Source organism: Aquarana catesbeiana, linkage group LG06 (assembly GCF_042186555.1).
Source record: "Aquarana catesbeiana isolate 2022-GZ linkage group LG06, ASM4218655v1, whole genome shotgun sequence".
In the NCBI taxonomy this organism is placed as follows: Eukaryota; Metazoa; Chordata; class Amphibia; order Anura; family Ranidae; genus Aquarana; species Aquarana catesbeiana.
In genome coordinates this window covers 142376766-142399558 of record NC_133329.1, presented here as the reverse complement: position 1 = coordinate 142399558, position 22793 = coordinate 142376766, and positions in this window count along the sequence as shown.

Below are 22793 nucleotides of genomic sequence, written 5' to 3'. Positions count from 1 at the left end.
TGTACAGTTGCCTCAGAAAATCTCACCTTAGGGGTTCAAATGTATTTATTTGGAAGAGGCTGAGAGCAATAGAAGGTACTTTTTTGAGTTAAGAATTCATACATAAATAGAATAATTTTGACATATCACTTTAGGCACAATTTTCACTTCAGGTTGTTAAAAACAATTAGCATGAGCTGCTCTATTAATTGTTGTGCTGGATCTATCAGAGGAGAAGCAAACAGTATGAGGTACATTAGTAATAGAAAAAGCAAAAGTACGATTCTGACTAATTCTTTTTGATGTATATGAAGCTTTCCTTTGACTGACTAGTCTAACTGGTGGTAATGAGCTGTTCCTGCAAATTTAAGCCATTTATTAACAAGTAAGGGCATTCTGTTACAGCATGCTAATTAACAGAGGTGATTTCCACTGCCAAATCATACTCATACTGAGCCTTTAAAAACATTTCTAAAACACAGCAGATGTTCTTAAAGTAAAACGCCCAGCTATGTAATCATTATATGAATGTATTGTATATTAAAAACTGCTGGAAATCTATTTATATAGTTTGATGTCACAATTCCTTGAACAGCATATGGAGTGCACCTGGATGGGTATTCTGATCCCTGAAGTGGTGTGGGTCATCTCTGCTGGGCTAGGCAGTGCTGAGTTGCTGAGCAGGGTCCCTGGGCTGAAGGTGGTGTACCGTTTGGGTGTCACTGTTCCTGGCTCCTTTCTCCTCAGTCTCTTGGCAGCAGTCATCGGCAAAACATGTCTCTCTCTCTCTATCTCAGGTGGAGTTCTACCACACACTCCCTCATGTCAGCGTGGCTCTCTCTCTGTCAGGTGGAGTTCAAACTGTCACACCACTCAGGGGCTTTTGTGGTTTGGTCTCTGTCTCTGCTAAATACTCCCCCCACCAAAAAACCTTTGGTCCCCAAAGGAAGGACATAGTCTATCAACATACATTGTCCACAACCTGTGACATGCTTTCAAAATACAACGGGAGGCAAAAACAGGTTAGTACATGTAAGAAAACAAGCAATTGGCATGCACATATGAACCTGGCAAGGGAACCTCCCACCATTTGTCATGAGAGGTGAGGTTGTCTTGCCCACAAGCAACCGATATTGGGATGGTCCACCTAGATGTGCCAGGGGATGAGTTAGAGTAGCCCTCCACTAAACTTGTACTGGGAAGGGTCGACGTGTTGTGAGTTCTTTGAAAGGTATAGATAGCTTCCTCAGAACTTTCGTCTAGCGTATCGTAATTCTTTTTGGTGGATGAATTGTTTGTTTTTCCCTTTGCTCTTTGGGCTCAGATAGTTCTGGTATAGCAGTATCTTCCTCTTCCACAATAGAAGGTTGAAGAGTCTCTGTGTCCTCTACAGTTAGGGAAATCAGAAGATCCTCCTGGCCTGTCAATGATTGGCTCTGTGGTTTGAACTCTGGTGCCTCAGGCCTGAGGGTTGCAGTATCCGTTTCTCTAGAAGGAAGAAGAGTGGCAGTTTCTGATAGCGTAGACTGCCACAGCCAGTCTATGCCCAGTTCTTCATCCTCACTGTCCTCTTCATCTGTGTTCAATGGCACAGACTGAGACCTAGTTATTGGACATGATCTCTGAGTAGTTCGAGTAGGTTGTGGATCTGGTTGTTGAGGCACACAAACTGCTTCTGAAAGAGGTAGCAGATGATTCCGGTGCCAGGTCTTTAGCGGGCCTATGCTTCCTTCTGGGTAAATCTGGTATACTGGTAATCCTGACAACAGCTTACAGATGATGTAGGTCTGCGACTTCCAGCGATCAGCCAGTTTGTGCTTCCCAGGGATGCCCAAGTTTCTCAGTAACACTCTGTCGCCAGGCTGCAAATCATGTACTCACACCTTCAGGTCGAAGTTTTGCTTGTTTCGCTGACCCTGGGTGTCTGAGGCAGCCTGGGCTTTTTCCTATGCTGTTTTTAGACTCTTCCTCAGGCAATCCACATATCCTCTGTGTGACACCATCGAGGTATGATCTAAAGAGGTGCCGAATTCTAAGTCAACTGGCAGTCGAGCTTCACTTCCAAACATCAGCCTATATGGTGAATAGCCTGTGGCATTGTTTGCAGTTCTATTATAGGCATGTACAATAGCTGCAATGTGCCTGCTCCAATGTTGCTTCTTTTCAGCCATAAGAGTCCCAAGCATATCTAGGAGGGTACGATTAAAGCGTTCTGGCTGAGGACCCCTTTTAGAGATGTAGAGAGTGGTGCTTGACATCTGAACACCTAACAGGTCTAACAGTCTTTTAATGAGTCTCTCCCCTGCTCAAAGTCTCTCCCCTGGTCAGAGTGAATATACTGAGGTAGGCCGTAGTGGACAAAGAATTTCTCTACCAGTATTTTGGCCACCGTAGGGGCTTTTTGGTCTTTAGTTGGGAATGCCTGGGCATACCGGGTAAAGTGGTCGGTCACCACCAGAACATTTCCCTGTCCACTCGAGTTAGGCTCCAGACACAGAAATTCAATACACACTAATTCCAGTGGTCCTTGACTTTGAAGATGGCCCCTTAGGGCAGCTCTGTGGGGCAAAGTCCTCCTCTGTATACACCGTATGCAGGAGTGACAGTATCCCTCAACTTTAGCCCGCATACAGGGCCAATAGAACCAGTCCCGCACCAGTTTGAATGTCCTCTCAGACCCTAGGTAGCCATGATTGTCATGTAAGGCAGTCAGCACAGTTTCCCTATGCTTTCTAGGTAAGTATAGCTGCCACTTATCTTCAGGATCATCTGAGGGGCCCCTTTGGTAGACCATCCCATTGCCTAACTGCAGTTGATCCCATTCCTTGTGCACTGGTCGTGCTTCTGTTGGAGAGTCTGTTAGCAGGAGATCTGGGCGTTGGCCCTCCAAGGCATTCAGTGTTAAGCTACAGAGGGGATATTCCATCTGGTCCTTTCTTAAGTTCCTATCTGAAAGGTTAGGTAGGCCTCTATCTCTGATCTGGGACAAATCACAATAGTGTTTGGGGATACCTGCCACTGAGACTGCGATGGCTTCTGCCCCAGTTGTTCCTCTGGCCTGATGTTCCGCTCCCTGACACAAGGCTTGTATCCCTTCTGGAGTCAGTTGAGTCCACTCTTCAGAGGAAACCCCCAAGTCAAAGGGTCTCCTCAACAGGGTATCAGCATCTCTGTTCCTAATTCCTGGGCGGTATTTTAAGCTGAAGTGGGACCCTGATAAAGCGGCCAACCACCTGTGCCCAGTGGCATCCAGTTTTGCTGTGGTGAGTATATACGTGAATGTGTTGTTGTCAGTTTTGACCACAAAGTCTGCACCATACATGTTCTCTTTCAACTTGTCCACCCCTGCCCACTTCAGAGCCAAGAATTCCAACTTGTGAGTAGGGTAGTTTTTCTCAGCAGGTGCAAGACTTCAGCTCACATAAGCAACAGGCCGCAGGTGTCCATCATGCTCCTGATACAATACCCTGCCTAGCCCATCTCAACTGGCATCAACATACAGCTCATATGGCTTGGCTGGATTGGCATAGGCCAGAACAGGAGCAGTTGTTAGACTCCACTTCAGCTTCCAAAAGGCTTGCTCACACTGGTCAGTCCACTGGTCTTTGATCAACCCTTGAGGGTTCCTGGGTCCTCTGATTTGCTCGATGGGTTTTGTTGAATCGGGGTCATCATCATCCTCATTCTTCAGCGGAGACAACATGGCCGAGGTAATTAACTGAAGGCTGGTAAAACTGACATTTTTCCAGGAAAAGCTTCAATGCCTCATCATGGAGTCTCTTCAGGACTTTCTCCAGACGCTCTTCATTTTCTTTGAGGGTTTTGCCGAAGATGATGATATGGTCCAGGAACACCAGCACATTGATCAGGTTCATGTCTCCTACTGTCTTCTCCATCAGCCTCTGAAATGTTGCCAGAGCACCAGATAGACCCTGAGGCATCCTGTCAAACTCGAAGAACCCTACTGGGGTGATAAACGCTGTCTTCTCCCTATCTTCAGGATGCATGGGGATTTGATAGTACCCGCTCTTCAGATCCAGCATGCTGAACCACTTCACCGCCAAAAGGCTCTGCAGGGCATCTTCTATCTTCGGAGTGGTGTACTGATCAGGGATGGTCCTCCTGTTGAGTGTCCGATAATCAATACACAGCCTTAGGGACCCATTATTCTTCAGCACCACTACTATGGGGGAGGCATAAGGGCTCCTAAACTCTCTGATGATGCCTGATCTCTTCAGCTCTGCTAGTTGTTCACTGAGATCTTCCAGGTAACCCAGTGGGATCCATCTGACTCTTTCCCTGAATGGCTTGTCATCCTGAAGGCGAATCTGGTGCTGGCCATTTTTCGCACACCCCACATCAAACTCATGGTTCGAAAACATATCCTGCCATCTCAGGAGCTGGGCTTTGACCTTTTATTTCCACTCAGGTAATAGTGGGGTGTTTTGTGGGCAAAACTGTTCTATTGAGATTCTTTCTTTCTCTCCCTTCTCCAAATCAGATGGTGAGACTGGGGTGGCTGGATTCACTTGTCCTAACAGCATTCCGGCTCACAGTTTCAATGGCAAGGCCGTAACGTTGCAGATGCTGACAGGGATCTTCCCATGACTCAGTTGCAGAGCCCTAGTTGATATCACTTCTGGGATTATCTCCACTCCAGTGTACTCTCCCTGGCAGTCAGCTTCAAGGACTGTTAAACAAGGAGGATTTAGATTTTGTGGGAATTTCAGAGACCTGGTTCAACATCACTCATGATTGGCTGGCAACCATTCAAGGGTATTCCCTTTATCGCAGGAATAGAGAGGGTAAAAAAGGGGGAGGGGTATGCTTATATATCAAGAATAATGTACAATTTAATGTGAGAGATGGCATCAATAAGGGAGCTAGGGAGGAGGTGGAATCCTTATGGGTAGAGCTCCAAAGGGATGAAGCTAAGGGGAAAATAATCTTGGGAGTATGCTACAGGCCCCCTAACCTGAGGGAGGCGGGGGAGACGATCCGCCTATCACAGTTTGGATCAGCAGCAAGGATGTGAAGTTTTATCATAATGGGGGATTTTAATTATCCAGACATAGACTGGGCAGAGGGAAGCACGCATTCGTCTAAGGCTCGCGAGTTCATAAATGTTTTGCAGGACAATTTCATGGGTCAAAATGTAGACGCACCAACTAGAAACAAGGCATTACTAGATCTACTGATTACCAACAATACAGACCTGATCACGGATGTGGAAATACAGGGCAATTTAGGAAACAGCGATCACAGGTCACTTGGCTTCAGTATAAATCACACAAATAGGAAACACAAGGGGAACACAAAGACACTGAATTTCAAAAGAGCCAACTTCCCTAAACTACGAACCTTGCTAGAAGATATAAATTGGGATAAAATTTTAGAAACAAAGAACATGGAGGAGACATGGGTTTGCTTTAAGAGCAGATTAAATAAGGGCATTTTCCAGTGCATCCCACTGGGAAATAAATTTAAAAGAGCGAACAAAAGTCCTGGATGACTTAACTCCAATGTAAAAATGCATATAAAAGCAAAGGAGAAGGCCTTCAAAAAATACAAGGCTGAGGGATCATCATCAGCATTCGGACCTTACAAAGAATGCAACAAGATATGTAAGGGTGCAATTAGGGCGGCTAAGATAGAACACGAAAGACACATAGCGGAGGAGAGCAAAAAAAAAAAAAAATCCCAAGAAATTCTTTAAAGTGATTGTAAGGGTTCATTATTTGTTTAAGTAACAAACATACCATACTTACTTCCACTGTGCAGCTCGTTTTGCACAGAGTGGCCCTGAACATCCACTTCTGGGGTCCCGCGGCGGCTCTCGCGGCTCCTCCCCACATCAAATAACCCCCTAGGAGAAGCGCTCTCCTGAGGGGGTTACCTTGCGGGCGTGCTCCCGAGTCCAGCATTCGGCGTCCATAGCCGCCAAATGTATGACTTGGCCCCGCCCCCCGGCTCCAGCGTCATTGGATTTGATTGACAACAGTGGGAGCCAATGGCTGTGCTGCTATCAATATATCCAATCAAGAGCCGAGAACCCCAGGCAGAGAGACAGCACGTCCCCGCTGGGTCAAGTTCCAGGGGTCAGGTAAGTAAAACGGGGGGGCTGGGGGGTCGGTCAGTGCCAGGTGTTTTTTCACCTTAATGCATAGAATGCATTAAGGTGAAAAAGCACAGTTTACAATCCATTTAAGTATATAAACAGTAAAAACAGGGAGGACACACCATATTGGTCCCATAAAGAATGAGGAAGGAAATCTGGTTACAAAGGATGGGGAGATGGCGAAGGTATTGAATTTATTCTTCTCCTCAATCTTCACAAGGGAATCGGGAGGCTTCAGTAACCAAAACTGCAGTGTTTGTCCTCATGACGCATCACAGAAAGCACCCTCATGGCTAACAGAGATCAGAATTAGAAATAGACTTGGGAAACTTAACATTAATAAATCACCGGGACCAGATGGCTTGCACACAAGGGTACTTAGGGAACTCAGTCAAGTAATTGCAGACCATTGTTCCTAATTTTTACTGACAGTCTTTTTTTTCCAATCAAAACATGTTTTATTAGATTTTTCACATATTACAACAAAAAGTGAACATTGGTATTCATTTCATCTCTTTAACCCACCCAACATTGTGTATGAACAAAAAACAAACTAGGAGAAAAAAAAATCCAAAAATTTCTCCTTTCTCTTTCATTCCTTTCTCTTCTCTCCCCCTCTATATCCGCGTTTGTCAGGCTCTTTTTTACAGTTCCCTCCTTCAAATTATTCCTATATGCTAGCTGTTATATATGTATTCATTTCCCTCCAATGTTAACTTTCGTATCTAATGTCCCATATTAACCCTTTCATGACTAAGCCTATTTCTGACATTTGTTGCTTGCAAGTTAAAATCCATATTTTTTTGCTAGAAAATGAATTAGAACCCCCAAACATTATATATATATTTTTGGCAGAGACCCTAGAGAATAAAATGGTGATCATTGCAATAATTTATGTCACACTGTATTTGCGCAGCTGTCTTTCAAATGCAATTTTTTAGGAAAAAAGACATTTTAATGAATTAAAAAAAAACTAAACAGTAAAGTTAGCTCAAATTTTTTTGTATAATGTGAAAGATGATGTTACACTGAGTAAATAGATGCCCAATATGTCATTCTCTGAAATTGCGCACACTCGTGGAATGGCGACAAACTACAGTACCTAAAAATCTCCATAGCCGGTATTTTTTTAAAAAAGAACGGTTAACAGGTTAGAGTTACAGAGGAGGTCTAGTGCTAGAATTATTGCTCTCACTCTGACGATCGCGACAATACCTCACATGTGTGATTTGAACACCGTTTACATATGCGGGTGCGTCTTACGTGTGCGTTTTCTTTGCTGCAGGAGCGGGTGCTTTAAAATGTATTTATTTTTTATTTGTATTTTTATTTTTTTACATTGTCACTTTAAAAAAAAAAATAACTTGATTACTTTTATTGCTGTCACAAGGAATGTAAACATCCCTTGTGACAGTAATAAGTGGTGACAGGTACTCTTTATGGAGGGATCGGGGGTCTAAAAGACCCCAAATCCCTCCTTTGCACTTCAAAGTATTCAGATGCTGAATACTGTCGCGAAAAACGGAACTGGCGTTGTGACATTGCTTCCGTGTTCATAGAAAGAAGACTGGAACAAAGCTTCATTCCAGTCCCCCTCTAGCCGGCAGAAGTGCCGGATCATGTCTCGGGTCTCCCGGTGGGACGGGAAGCCCGGAAAGAGCGACGGAAGGTGACGAGAGGGGGAATGTCCCCTCTCGCTCCTTCGAGTTAACAGTCGAGTGGCTTTTAGCCGCATCGGTTGTTATCACCATCCGCCTGCTCTAAAAAAACGGTACTGGGATGATGCATGCAGCTGTATACATCATCCCGGTATAACCCCTGAACGCCGAGGCCGCATATGTGCTTACGGTCGACAGGAAGGAGTTAATATACTCATCAGATTTCTCAGCCAGATCAAACACTAATCACCAATGCCAGATCTTTCCAAATTTCTTAGGACATCTCCTATGTTTGAAGGTCAGTTCCTCTCTTCCTAAATTAAAGTTAATTGCTTGAATCCATTGATCTATCTTTGGTGGAGAGTTTGATATCCATTTTTACAATATGAGTTTCAGTGCCATGTACATAGTTCTCAGCCACATCTCTTGCACCTCATCTGGGAGAGTATCTAAGGACATGACCCCTAACAATGCTACTTTTGGGTCAGGCTGTACCTGTGTGGAACACAAGGAGTTCAAAGTGTCAAATATATACTCCCAGTAGCGGTGCAATTTGGGGCAACGCCACAACATATGTATAGGTGTACCGTACCATTTATACATCTTGGGCAATTAGATGTAGTTGCTTTATCCCAGGAATACAATTTTAACGGTGTAGAGTGAGCTCTGTGAATAATAAATAATTGAGTTATGCGTTGTGCGGAGGATTAGGATACCTTAAATACGTTTTTCAAGACTTGCCCCCATTCCTCATCACTAAGGGAGTCATTTACTATAGAGCTGTGGCGCTAATTAGCGCTAATTACCACGAATTAGCGCTAATTAGCGCTAATTTGTGGTAATTAGCGCTAGTTAGTGCTAAAACGGTATTGACTATAGCGCTGGTGAGAAAATACTCCCAAAATCGAATTTACTATAGTTCCCTGAAACCAAATAGCGCCCAAACCCTAATGCCCCGTACACACGGTCGGATTTTCCGACGGAAAATGTGTGATAGGACCTTGTTGTCGGAAATTCCGACCGTGTGTAGGCTCCATCACACATTTTCCATTGGATTTTCCGACACACAAAGTTTGAGAGCAGGCTATAAAATTTTCAGACAAAAAAATCCGTTGTCGGAATTTCCGATCGTGTGTACACAAATCCGATGCACAAAGTGCCACGCATGCTCAGAATAAATAAATAGATGAAAGCTATTGGCTACTGCCCCGTTTATAGTCCCAACGTACGTGTTTTACGTCACCGCATTCAGAATGATCGGATTTTCCGACAACTTTGTGTGACCATGTGTATGCAAGACAAGTTTGAGCCAACATCCGTCGGAAAAAATCCTAGGATTTTGTTGTCGGAATGTCCAATCGATGTCCGACCGTGTGTACAGGGCATAACTCTGCTAAAACCTGGAGTAGTGCACATGGAAATAATGTTTAGAGCATGATATAATTGCCTAAATGGTACTGAAATATGTGGTATATTATTTAAAGATAATCTGCTTTTAAACTTTGTGAAAAAATGATTTCTACACTGAAATATCTTTAAAAGTCTGAGAAGTGAAAAATTCCCCATTTTGGACAACTAGGTGCCAACACAACTGAGCATGCTCAGACCTGAAAATAACTCATTTTAACTCAAGTGTCTTTTTTAGCCGGTGTTATAGTAAATACCAAAATGGGAGCTAATTAGAGAGCATTTTTTTTTAATGAAAATCTGCTCTATTTTAGTCCAAATGAAGTTTCAGCCATTGATTCTAATGGAACAATTCTAACTTTCACAGAAAAAAACTTTTAATGTTGTGAAATAAATTTTCCTTTGCACTTCTACTACTTCTGCTTCTTCTAATATTTTGATTTTAAGAATAATAGAATGTGGAATGTTTTGATGTTTTTGGTAAAATATATTTTTCTCTGTCACTTTCACTTGTTCCTCTCAGTCTCACAACAATCTTTACCCCAAACTCACACAGGTGTCTTTATAATCCACAAACAATACCATTGCTGATGCAAATTTAAAATGAATCACAATTTTTTGTGCTTTTTATTTCCAAATATTCATAATTTGAGCCAAAAAAATGTGATATGTGTACCAACATCAGAAAGCAAAATGTAATTCCCAAAAATTTGAGGGTAATATTCTACTCTCACCCACAAAAAAAACACCAAATATCACAGAATAAATCAAGAAGAATAACTCTTGAGTAATGTAATTCCATCACTTGTATGGCCAAAGAAATGCAGTATTTATGTGTTGTATGTGTAGTTATGTGTAGTTATGTGTAAGAGGGTCTCACATGTGGCAGCTCCGTGGCTTAGAGGTTAGAACTTCTGCTTAGTATCACTGAGGGTCTGGATTCAAATCCCAACCATGTTGCTTCATGTAGAGAAGTTGTCTCATCTCCCAGGTCCTATAACTATGTCTAAATGTAGTATTTATGTGTAGGAGGGTTCCACCACCATTGTAAATCTATTCCAGATACACTATTTAGCCAGTCAAGTTTCTCCACCCCAAACTTGCTCATCCATGTCTTTATGGACCTTGCTTTGTGCACTGGTGTGCAGTCATGTTGGAACAGGAAGGGGCTTTCCCCAAACTGTTCCCACTAAGTTGGGAGCATGAAATTGTCCAAAATGTCTTGGTATGCTGACGCCTTAAGAGTTCCCTTAACTGGAACTAAGAGGCCAAGCCCAACCCCTGAAAAACAACCCCACATCATAATCCCCCCTCCACCAAATCATTTGGACCAGTGCACAAAGCAAGGTCCATAAAGACATGGATGAGGGAGTTTGGGGTGGAGGAACTTGACTGGCCTGGACAGAGTCCTGACCTCAACACAACAGAACACCTTGGGGATGAATTAGAGAGGAGACTGTAGGTCAGGCCTTCTCGTCCAACATCAGTGCCTGACCTCACAAATGCACATGGAAGGATGGTCCCATAGACACACTCCTAAACTTTGTGGACAAGAAGAGTTGAAGCTGTTATAGCTGCAAAGGGTGGGCCAAATGAGTTTTGAACCCAATACTAATACTGGGATGCCATTATAGTTCATGTACATTTAAAGGCAGGTGTCCCAATACTTAGGCCAGTATATTGTATATTGCTTTTGACACTGAGCATGGCTATGGACTTAGGGCTGGTTCACACCACAGAGATGCAGAGAACATGTGTGGGGCTGCCTGGTGGCTAAGTGGGTAGCAGTACCTGGGATGTTGGTTCAATTCCCCGACATGCTAATCCTTGTGTTGAAGTTTATATGTTCTCCCTGTGTGGGTTTCTCACCACAATCCAAAGACATGCTGGCATTTTATTTGTCTCCTGTTGAAATAGGTTCTAATGTAAGAAAGTTAATTTTGGACTTTAGATTGGAAGCTCATTGCAGCCAGGGACTGATGTTAATGTTTGTTAGCACTAATCATGCCCAGGGACTTGGACATTTCAAATTTTAGGGGTTACACTGCACGGGTACATATGCTTAGAAAACTGTTGCTTTGTTTATGTGGATGCAAATGGACTTGATCAAGGGGACCCCCAGATCCCGGCCCTCCCCCCTGTGTGAAATGATAAGGGCCTACCATTTCACAAAAAACCTGTCAAAAATGTTAAAAATGACAAGAGACAGTTTTTGATAATTCCTTTATTTAAATGCTTCTTCTTTCTTCTCCTCCGTTATTTAAGAACTGTCAGAAGAGGAGAAGCGTCACACAGCGGGAGCCTCCCTCCATGCCATCATGGATGCGGAGCGGCCCAGAGAAGAAGATGAAGAGAAGAAGACACCGCGGAGGAGATGCCGGACCAGAACACTGGAGGAAGAACCAGAAGAACCAGAAAAAGAAGAAGATGGAGGAAGAAACCGAAGGAAGATAGAAGAAAGAAGAAGCATTTAAATAAAGGAATTGTCAAAAACTGTCTCTTGTCATTTTTAACATTTTTGACAGTTTTTTTGTGCAATGGTAGGGGTACATTTGTACCTCATTACCATTTCACACAGGGGGGAGGGCCGGGATCTGGGGGTCCCCTTTTTAAAGGGGGCTTCCAGATTCCGATAAGCCCCCCGCCCGCAGACCCCCACAACCACTGGGCAAGGGTTGTGGGGATGAGGCCCTTGTCCCCATCAACATGGGGACAAGGTGTTTTGGGGGGCTACCCCAAAGCACCCTCCCAATGTTGAGGGCATGTGGCCTGGTGCTCTCTCGTCCCCCCTCTTTTCCTGCGGCCTGCCAGGTTGTGTGCTTAGATAAGGGTCTGGTATGGATTTTTGGGGAGACCCCACGCCTTTTTTTTTTTTATTTTGGCGCGGGGTTCCCCTTAAAATCCATACCAGACCTGAAGGGTCTGGTATAGATTCTGAGGGGGACCCCACGCCATTTCTTTTTTTAAATTTTGGCCGGGGTTCCCCTTAATATCCATACCACACCTGAAGGGCCTTTTATGGCAAAGAACTTGCATATAAGCCTTCAGTGAGAACTTTGGATTTTGCAGGTTTGAGCCCCATTGACTTCCACTATTCCAGCATATGTGATCTGACAGGCATTATTGCCGCAATAGTGCTTCTTTCCATTTGCATTAGCGCTGACTTTCTGAGAGTTGAAGTCTTTCTGGCCTTTTTTGAGAGTTATTTTTGGTACTGCAGGAGAATTTTTTGGCGCTATAGTAAATGACCCCCATTATATTTCTCTGCCAATTTATCGAATGATTGCAAAGCATCATTGTCATAAAGTTGGCTAAGAAACAGAATGCCTGCCTTTTTCAATAACTCAAAATTTTTACGTTTTGCCACTTCAGGCAGTTGTTGGTTATTCCACATGGGCATATATTGTGTGTAGCCCCCATAATGAGTTTCTTGTTGAACTGTGGTCCAAATCTTATATGTCCTAAGTGGAATGTAGGATATCTGCGTTTCTTAAAAAAAAAAGGTAGGAAACTATTAACTGCACTAGTGGAATTATCGGCATTTGGGAGAATATAATTTGTTGTATAGAATCTTCACAATCTATAGTATTCCAACCGTTTAGTTGCTGAAGTTGGGATGCCAGATAATAAAGCCTAGCATTAGAGACAGACAATCCTTCTTCATCCTTAGGTAGCTGCAAAGTTTACAAGCTGATCCGAGGATGTTTATATCTCCAAATTAGATCCCTAAACAGAGCATCTATTTGTTTAAAAATATTCTGTGGTATCCATATGGGACAGTTATTGGACAAATATAATAATTGTGGCATTCAGATCATCTTTATCAAATTAGCTCTACCTATTATTGTCAAAGGCAATTTACTCCAGATTTTTCCCACTTGCCCAAGCCACTTAAGTAGTAGGGATAAGTTCCTCTCCACATATATATCCACTTGTGGTGTAATATGTACCCCTAGATATTTAAATGTAGAAACTACTGTGATCTGAGAAGCAGAAATTGGCAGATTAGTCGCTAAGGTGTCCACTGGTAAAATTACTGACTTATCCCAATTTATCTTAAAGCCAGAAAAGGAACCATATGTTTTAATTAAAGATATTACTGCCTCCAATGAGGATGAAGTATCTACTGACTGGAATGGTACCAGCTGATTGGAGAAAAGCCAATGTAGCACCAATATTTAAAAAAGGGCCAAATGCATTCCTGGGAATTACAGACCAGTTAGCCTAACATCAATAGTATGCAAGCTCTTGGAGGGGGTGATAAGGGATTATATACAAGATTTTAGTAATGAAAATGGTATCATTGGCAGTAACCAGCATGGATTCATGAAGAATCTTTCTTGCCAAACCAATTTATTAATCTTCTATGAGGAGATGAGCTGCCATCTAGATAAAGGAAGGCCCATAGACGTGGTATATCTGGATTTTGCAAAAGCATTTGACACAGTTCCCCATAAACATTTACTGTACAAAGTAAGGTCCATTGGCATGAATCATAGGGTGAGTACATGGTTTGAAAACTGGTTACAAGCGCAAGTCCAGAGGGTGGTTATAAATGGGGAATACTCAGAGTGGTCAGGGGTGGGAAGTAGGGTCCCCCAGGGTTCTGTGCTGGGACCAATCCTGTTTAATTTGTTCATAAACGACCTGGAGGATGAGGTAAACAGTTCAATCAGCTCAAAACAAACACCTTGATTCACTGGTTTTGTGGTAGAGGCAATGGTAGGAGTTGGAGATTGGCTGCACCCCAGAGTACTTTCATTGGACAATGTGGTGATTTTGGCTGCTAACAGATTCAACATGTCCATCATCTGTGACATTTGGGATTTCAGAGTGGCTATCTCTGAATTGGGCTCTGCTGCCCCCAATGACCCAACATCAGCTAGAGATGCTGATGCTGGCCTGGCTGCAGTTTTCTTGCCCTCAAACATAGCCTCTTCCTCCCTCACTAGCCTAATGAGTTCATGAAGTAAGTTGGGGTGTCCTTCTGACATTTTGTCACAAAATCTCCCAAGGCTGAAATGAACTTCGGCCCAATCAGGCTACTTGTGCCAGTAAGGTGGCTTCCTCTGCCAGGGCTGCTTGGCTTGAGCTTTCTGGACTCATGTCAGGCATGTTCAGCTGAATTAGACGAGCTTCAACATTGCCGGTCAACCGTCCCTTTGGAAACTCTATTAGGGCAAAAGTGTGGGAGTTATCTTGATTGGTCTTGACGTCTTCACAGCTTGCCTGATCTTTTCCTCTGTCTAGGCCACCCCAGGGATATTGATTACAACACTTAAATCCCCTTGGCCATTTTCCTCCTCACACCACTGGGTTGCAGCGGCCTGGTCCATCTTGACACTCTCTGTTTGCTCTTTGTAGAAATGTTTCAAATGACATTGCTAGCAGTCTAAAGCCGTATTGGACTTTTAGCTTAAATCAGCTAAATGTGTTCCAGGTGCATCAAAACAAGATGTTTAAAGCTTCTAGCTTGTCTTATTTAGCAAACAGCCACAGCCTAAGTAGAAATGATAGTTCATTGCCAGCATGCATCAGAAAAGGATCCTTGCTCTCTGTTGAAGCAGTGGTCTCTCTAAGAGGTCTGACACATCCCATGCATGCTGATTCAGACTTATAGTTTGCCTATCAGAAAGTTTTGAATTTTAACTCCAGAAGTTCGTTAAGTCCATATAGTTATATAAAGAAAGCACACTAAATAATTTTTCTGCCTTGGACAAATCATATACAACAGACAAGACAGAAGTAGCTGTACAATAGATAAATTGTATTATTATTGTCTGGGTGCTGAGTCTGGTAAAGCTGCAGAAGATAGCTCTGTGAAACCTATATCTGATAAGAAATTGTTTGAAGTGTCTTGTCACTGAGCCAATGACATCTATCATCAGCATTGTCTTTCTAAGTGAATGCTTCTAGAAAATTCCCTATTAAATTTCATCATTGTCACAACAATGCCTGATCTAGCACTCAGGACCCTTCTTTCCCAGAGGAAATAAGACAGCGAAAAGAAAGCTATTAGAGGATGAACAACACATTTCTCCTGTATGCCCATGTCTCGCCTTTCAAAGCATCAATAATCTCCTGCAAAATGTCCATGCACTTATTTATTTATAATACAAGGATTTGTAAAATGGAATCCCAGGAAGGGTTAGTTAAGGATAGTTTCTGTTCCCTTAAATGAAAAGTATCTAAATGATAGAGCAATATCTAAAAGGAGTTTTTCATTTTGGTCTGGACTTACATCCTGGCAAGTCAATAAAATACCAGAAGGTCGGTATCTCTCTCTTTCTTTCTTTCTTTCTTTCTTTCTTTCTTTCTTTCTTTCTTTCTTTCTTTCTTTCTTTCTTTCTTTCTTTCTTTCTTTCTTTCTTTCTTTCTTTCTTTCTTTCTTTCTTTCTTTCTTTCTTCTCTCTTTCTTTCTCCCTCTCCTTCTCTCTTTCTTTCTCCTTCTCTTTCTCTCTTCCTCTCTTTCTCTCTTTCTTTCTCCCTCTCTTTCTTTCTCTCTTTCTTTCTCTCTCACTTCCTCTCTTTCTCTCTTTCTTTCCCTCTTTCTTTCTCTCTTTCTTTCTCCCTATCTTCCTCTCTTTCTCTCTTTCTTTCTTTCTCTCTTTCTTACTCCCTCTCTTTCTTTCTCCCTCTCTCCTTCTCTTTCTCTCTTTCTTTGTCTCTTCCTCTCTTTCTCTATTTCTTTCTCTCTTTCTTTCTCCCTCTCTTTCTCTCTTTCTTTCTCCCTCTCTTTCTTTCTCTCTTCCTCTCTTTCTCTCTTCCGCTCTTTCTCTCTTTCGCCCTCTTTTTCTCTCTTCCTCTCTTTCTTTCTCACTTCCTTTCTCCCTCTCTTTCTCTCTTTCTTTCTCCCTGTCTTCCTCTCTTTCTTACTCCCTCTCTTTCTCTCTTTCTTTCTCCCTCTATTTCTCCCTCTCTTTCTCCCTCTCTTCCTCTCTTTCTCCCTCTCTTTCTCTCTTTCTCTCTCCCTCTCTTTCTTTGTCTCTTCCTCTCTTTCTCTCTTTCTTTCTTTCTTTCTTTCTTTCTTTCTTTCTTTCTTTCTTTCTTTCTTTCTTTCTTTCTTTCTTTCTTTCTTTCTTTCTTTCTCCCCTCTTTCTCCCTCCCTCTATCTTTTTCTCTCTTTCTTTCTTTCTTTCTTTCTTTCTTTCTTTCTTTCTTTCTTTCTTTCTTTCTTTCTTTCTTTCTTTCTTTCTTTCTTTCTTTCTTTCTTTCTTTCTTTCTTTCTTTCTCCCTCTCCTTCTCTCTTCCTCTCTTTCTCTCTTTCTTTCTCCCTTTCTTTCTTTCTTTCTTTCTTTCTTTCTTTCTTTCTTTCTTTCTTTCTTTCTTTCTTTCTTTCTTTCTTTCTTTCTTTCTTTCTTTCTTTCTTTCTTTCTTTCTTTCTTTCTTTCCCTCTTTCTTTCTCTCTTTCTTTCTCCCTGTCTTCCTCTCTTTCTCTCTTTCTTACTCCCTCTCTTTCTCCCTCTCTCTTTCTCCCTCTCTCTTTCTTTCTCCCTCTCTTTCTCTCTTTCTTTGTCTCTTCCTCTCTTTCTCTATTTCTTTCTCTCTTTCTTTCTCCCTCTCTTTCTCTCTTTATTTCTCCCTCTCTTTCTCTCTTCCTCTCTTTCTCTCTTTCTTTCTCCCTCTCTTTCTTTGTCTCTTCCTCTTTCTTTCTTTCTTTCTTTCTTTCTTTCTTTCTTTCTTTCTTTCTTTCTTTCTTTCTTTCTTTCTTTCTTTCTCTTCTTCTCTTTCTTTCTTTCTTTCTTTCTTTCTTCTCTTTCTTTCTTTCTTTCTTTCTTTCTTTCTTTCTTTCTTTCTCCCTCTCCTTCTCTCTTTCTTTCTCCTTCTCTTTCTCTCTTCCTCTCTTTCTCTCTTTCTTTCTCCCTCTCTTTCTTTCTCTCTTTCTTTCTCTCTCACTTCCTCTCTTTCTGTCTTTCTTTCTCTCTTTCTTCCCCTCTTTCTTTCTCTCTTTCTTTCTCCCCCTGTCTTCCTCTCTTTCTTTCTCTCTTTCTTTCTCCCTCTCTTTCTCTCTTTCTTTGTCTCTTCCTCTCTTTCTCTATTTCTTTCTCTCTTTCTTTCTCCCTCTCTTTCTTGCTCCCTCTCTCTCTCTCTTCCACTCTTTCTCTCTTTCGCCCTCTTTTTCTCTCTTCCTCTCTTTCTTTCTCACATCCTTTCTCCCTCTCTTTCTCTCTTTCTTTCTCTCTCTCTTTCTTTCTCCCTGTCTTCCTCTCTTTCTTTCTCCCTCTCTTTCTTTCTCTCTTTCTTTCTCTCTCACTTCCTCTCTTTCTCTCTTTCTTTCCCTCTTTCTTTCTCCCTCTCTTTCTTTGTCTCTTCCTCTCTTTCTTTCTTTCTTTCTTTCTTTCTTTCTTTCTTTCTTTCTTTCTTTCTTTCTTTCTTTCTTTCTTTCTTTCTTTCTTTCTTTCTTTCTTTCTTTCTTCCTCTCCTTCTCTCTTTCTTTCTCCTTCTCTTTCTCTCTTCCTCTCTTTCTTTCTCTCTTTCTCCCTCTCTTTCTTTCTCTCTTTCTCCCTCTCTTCCTCCCTCTCTTTCTCTCTTTCTTTCTCCCTCTCTTTCTTTGTCTCTTCCTCTCTTCCTCTCTTTCTATCTCTCTTTCTTTCTCCCTGTCTTTCTCTCATTCTTTCTCTCTCTCTTTCTCTCTTTCTCTCTTTCTTACTCCATCTCTTTCTCTCTTTCTTTCTCCCTCTCTTTCTCACTCTCTTTCTCTCTTTCTTTCTCCCTCCCTTTCTTTCTTCCTCTCTTTCTCTCTTCCTCTCTTTCTCCCTCTCTGTCTCTCTTTCTTTCTCCCTCTCTTTCTCTCTTCCGCTCTTTCTTTCTCACTTCCTTTCTCCCTCTCTTTCTCTCTTTCTTTCTCTCTTTCTCTCTTTCTTTCTCCCTCTCTTTCTCTCTTTCTTTGTCTCTTCCTCTCTTTCTTTCTCTCTTTCTTTCTCCCTCTCTTTCTCTCTTCCTCTCTTTCTCTCTTCTGCTCTTTCTATCTTTTGCCCTCTTTTTCTCTCTTCCTCTCTTTCTTTCTTTCACACTTTCTTTTTTTTTTAAATTCTTTATTTATAAAATTTTTCAATACAAAAAAAATAAATCAAAAATTATTACAAACCCATGAATTACAAAACCTATCATACAAAAAAAAAATGCAAAAAATCTCCGATCATTTTTATTACCCTCCCACCTCCCCCCCCCCCTCCCCTCCCCCCCCACCTGCAGGTGATTACAACTGGGCTAACCAGGTTCCATATCACATCCCTTACTTTCCCAATGCCTGATCCCGAGGATTTAACTTGTGATCTCCACTAGATAAGACCATGATCTCTTGAAGTTCCTCCACCCTGCCCATTTATCTCCAACATCTGTACCCCCCTCTGTCTCTTCTCCTGGATAATCCTTATATTCAATGTTGTATATTTCATTAACGTGAAATAGCCAATCCCGTGGGCTTGGGCACTCCGGCTGCAACCATGACCTTGTTATCTGTTTCTTTGCTACATCTAATAGGATAGGAACCAGTGATGATTGATACTGCTTAATTGGCTTATTAGTTCCATGGAATAAACAGATCCACGGATCTTCTACTAACGATTCTTTAGTTATTTTATTAATTAATAGTATGATTTTCTTCCAGTAATCTTTAATAATCGGACAATCCCACCATATGTGTGACGTTGTTCCCAGATTTGAACATCCCCTTCAACATCTGTCCAGGGTATCTGGATATAGTTTACTGAGTCTGTCTGGTGTGGCATACCATCGTGCTAAACATTTAAAGTTGGTCTCCAACCGCATAATATCGGCCGAGGAACCGTGTACCATTTTCAAATTCCTCTCCACTGTGAATGAGCTACAATGTGACCCAACTCCCTTTCCCATTTTTTAATATATGGAGGCACATCCAGTTCTCCCCCCGCAGAAAGAATTTTATAAAGGCGAGAAATAACATTACCAGAACTGCCTCTCGCACATAACAGCTCCAGTGGCCTGTAATCTTCTTCTCCTCTGATTGGTTTTGGTAATTTCTCAATGAAGAGCGAAAACTGCATGTACCTCCAAGCATTGACCACCATCAGGTCTGTCTCTGTTTTCAATTCCCGATAGGGGCGCAACTTCCCCTCTTTAATAATATCTTTCAGTTGTGTACACTTTTTCTTTATCCAATTCCCTCCTACCTCCCGCATCCCTGGTTCAAAAAATTTATTATCTTTGATATAAATCAAAGGTGAGTTATAGATCCAATTATTACGTGTATGTACCTGATCCCAAACACTGAGCGTGTTTCGTATAAGTGATGCTGTATAGATGCTGAGTGTCCTAAATTTTGACGGGTTCCAAATTACATGGTCCAGGTTAGTGCTACTTAAACTGTGTTCAATATTCACCCACCTCCTATCTGATACCTCTTTTGACCATTCAACCACCCGTGACAATACTACTGCAGTGTAATATCTATTTAGGTCTGGAAGAGCCAGACCTCCTTTTTTCTTCCCCCTAATCAAAACTGAGTGAGCTATTCGTGGCTTTTTGCCACGCCAGACAATCCTCGACAACAATCCTTGTAAAGCTCTGAAAAAATAACTTAGGAGGGGAATTGGCATCATTTGAAATTTATATGTTATTTTGGGGATTAGCAGCATTTTTGTTGCATTTATGCGACCAAACCACGAGAGGGGTAGCGGCAACAACCCTACTTATTTCCTGTCTAATTTCATCTAGCATGGGAATATAATTAATCCGATATTACTTTTCCAATGAGTTAGCCAGTTTAATTCCTAAATAGTTCATTTCCTTCCTCCACGGGAATGAAAAAGAATTTGATAAACTCTCTGCTTCTTTTTTCCCCACGTTAATATTAAGGACCTCTGATTTGCTTGGATTTATTTTGAAGCCAGAGATATCACCATATCTCTTCAATATCCCAAGCAAATTAGGGATCGTAATCATGGGATTCGTTATAAAAAAGATTACATCGTCGGCAAATGCCGCTAATTTATGTTCATCTTGTCCTACCCTCACCCCTCTGCAGTCTGTGTTCTTATGTATGGTTGCCAAGAGCGGTTCTAAGGACAGTACAAACAGTAATGGAGACAGGGGGCATCCCTGCCTTGTTCCGTTCTCCATCCTGAATGAACTGGAGAGAACCCCATTTACCCTCACAGAGGCAGATGGATGGTTGTATAGGATTTTCACGCAGGCTATAAACCTGGACCCCTATCCCCCATCGCTTCCATAGTTTTAACCATGAACCCCCAGTCTACCCTGTCAAACGCTTTTTCAGCGTCAATTGACATGAATAGAGCTGGGGTCCCTCTAATTTAATGGTGTCCAATAAGAGCAAAGCTCGTACACTGTTGTCCCTCCCCTGATGACCCAGGACAAAACCGACCTGGTCTGGGTGTACCAAGAAACTCATCTTGTCCCTAAGTCTGTTAGCCAGTACCTTTGCATAAAGTTTTACGTCAGCATTTAACAAGGCAATTAGGTCTATAGCTTGAACAAAGCATATTATTTTTCCCCTCTTTTGCAATTAATGATATAGTAGCTAAGAGGGCCTCATCTCCCATTAGACATTCAGGACCTAGTTTATTCCAGAAATGGCAGAGTTTGGGTACCAGGTGTGTTTAAATTTTTTCAGATAAATATTGGTGAAACCGTCGGGACCGGGGCTCTTCCCCGACGGTAAGTTGTTCAAAGCAGCATATATTTCCTCTTCAGTTATAGGACTATCCAAAACTGATTTTTCCTCCTCTGAGAGCCCTTTCAACCCAGCTCCCTTCAAAATTCCTCTGTCTTCAAACTGTTTAGGTGGTCACTCTTCCCCCTTTGTCCAATGTTATACAGGGCTTCAAAGAACTTCCTGAATTCTTCTGCTACCTCTCTAGTGGGTGCCACTATTTCTCCTTTTTTATTTTGTATTTTCTCAATAAAATTCCGATCTCTTTTCTTTCCCAAAATCCTTGCTAGATGTTTGCTTGATTTATTACCACTATAATATCTCTCTCTTGTTATTTAGTAAATACCCTCCTAGCATCCTGCTCCATGCTGTCCTTTAACTCCTCCCTTTTAGATACTAAGAGGCGGTAGCTATCCTGCGCTTGTCCCTTAGATTCTTTGTGGGCCAGTTCTAACGCTGCGATTTCTCCAATAATTTTACCCTTTTTTCTTTCATCTTTTTTTTCTCCCCTGCCCCGATGGAGATCAGAAGTCCCCTAACAAATGCTTTATGCGTTTCCCATAAAATAGATGGGGGAATATCCCCTGTGTCATTAACCTTATAGAAGAAATCAATTTCCTCCTGCAGCTTATCGATAACATGGGGAACTCTAAGAAGGTTTTCGTTTAGTCTCCAGGAAAATGGTTGTCTTTGTAAATCAGGAAGCCTGACCTCCATCGTGACCGGGGAGTGGTCAGATATCGATATAATCTCAATTTTAGACTCCACTACACAGTCCAGTAAACTGTGGTCTATCATAATGTAGTCCAGTCTTGTGTACGTCCCATGCACAGGGGAGAAGAAGGTATAATCTTTTACCTTTGGATGCTGTAGCCGCCATACATCCATAAGATGACATTGATGCAACCTTTCCAAATCCTTCTTAACTGAACCTTCCTTGTCCCCTGTGCACGGGACGTACTATCTACTGAGGGTTCTAGGCAAAAATTAAAGTCTCCTGCCAGTACCACCTCCCCCTCCTTAAATTCCGTCAGTTTCACCAAGACCTGTTCCAAAAAAACAGTCGGGTTTCTGTTCGGGCAGTACACATTTGCTACCGTAATCATTTATTCCCCAAGTTGCCCTTAAGGAAGAGAAAACGCCCTTCTGGGTCCGTTACCCTGTCTACCAAGGAGAATTTAGAAGTTTTGGAAAAGCCAATTGCTACTCCCTTGGCTCTCCTAATAGGAGTATCGCTATAAAACCAAAGGGGCAAGTTTGGAGAGTAAAGCTTAACATTTGAGTCTTGGGTCAAGTGGGTCTCCTGAAGAAATACTATATCTGCTTGATAATCTTGAAGTTCTTTCAAGATTTTGTGCCTTTTACTCGGCGAGTTCAGGCCCTTCACATTATAAGATATGAACTTTAGATCTAACATTATAATTCTAGTAACAATTAACCATGTTCATCAGTCAGCCAGTCAGCAGCTGTTACCTCCCCTGCAGGTTTAACTCCCCCACTCACCATTCCCTTCCCTCCCCCCACCCTCCCCCCCAGCCATACTTACGGCCCTAAGCCCGCAATTCTGGACATAACGAATCCCGACTGCGAACTTTTAATTTCTATTGTTTTATGGGGGTGAGACTCCGAAGGCAGCCACAAATGTCCCGCTTACCTCCGAAAGGGACGGGAGTACCGGAGGCTGACCTTCCACCCCTGTATTGCACCCCCCTGCTTCCCCCACCTAGGGGGCTAAGCCTCCTTACATTGTACTTAATTATCAACCCCCCCTTCCCCCCCCTCACACCCTTTTTATTTTCAACAAATACACCTTCAATTAAGAACTCTTCATTCAGGAGAGACTGGAAGAGATAAAAAAAAAAAACACACACAACCCCCCCCCCAGTCCCTGATCTCATTTAATGGACACAGTCCTTCATTATCTTCTTGGAAGGTTCCTAATTTAATGAAATGTCCGTGTGGGAATACCCAGCTTATC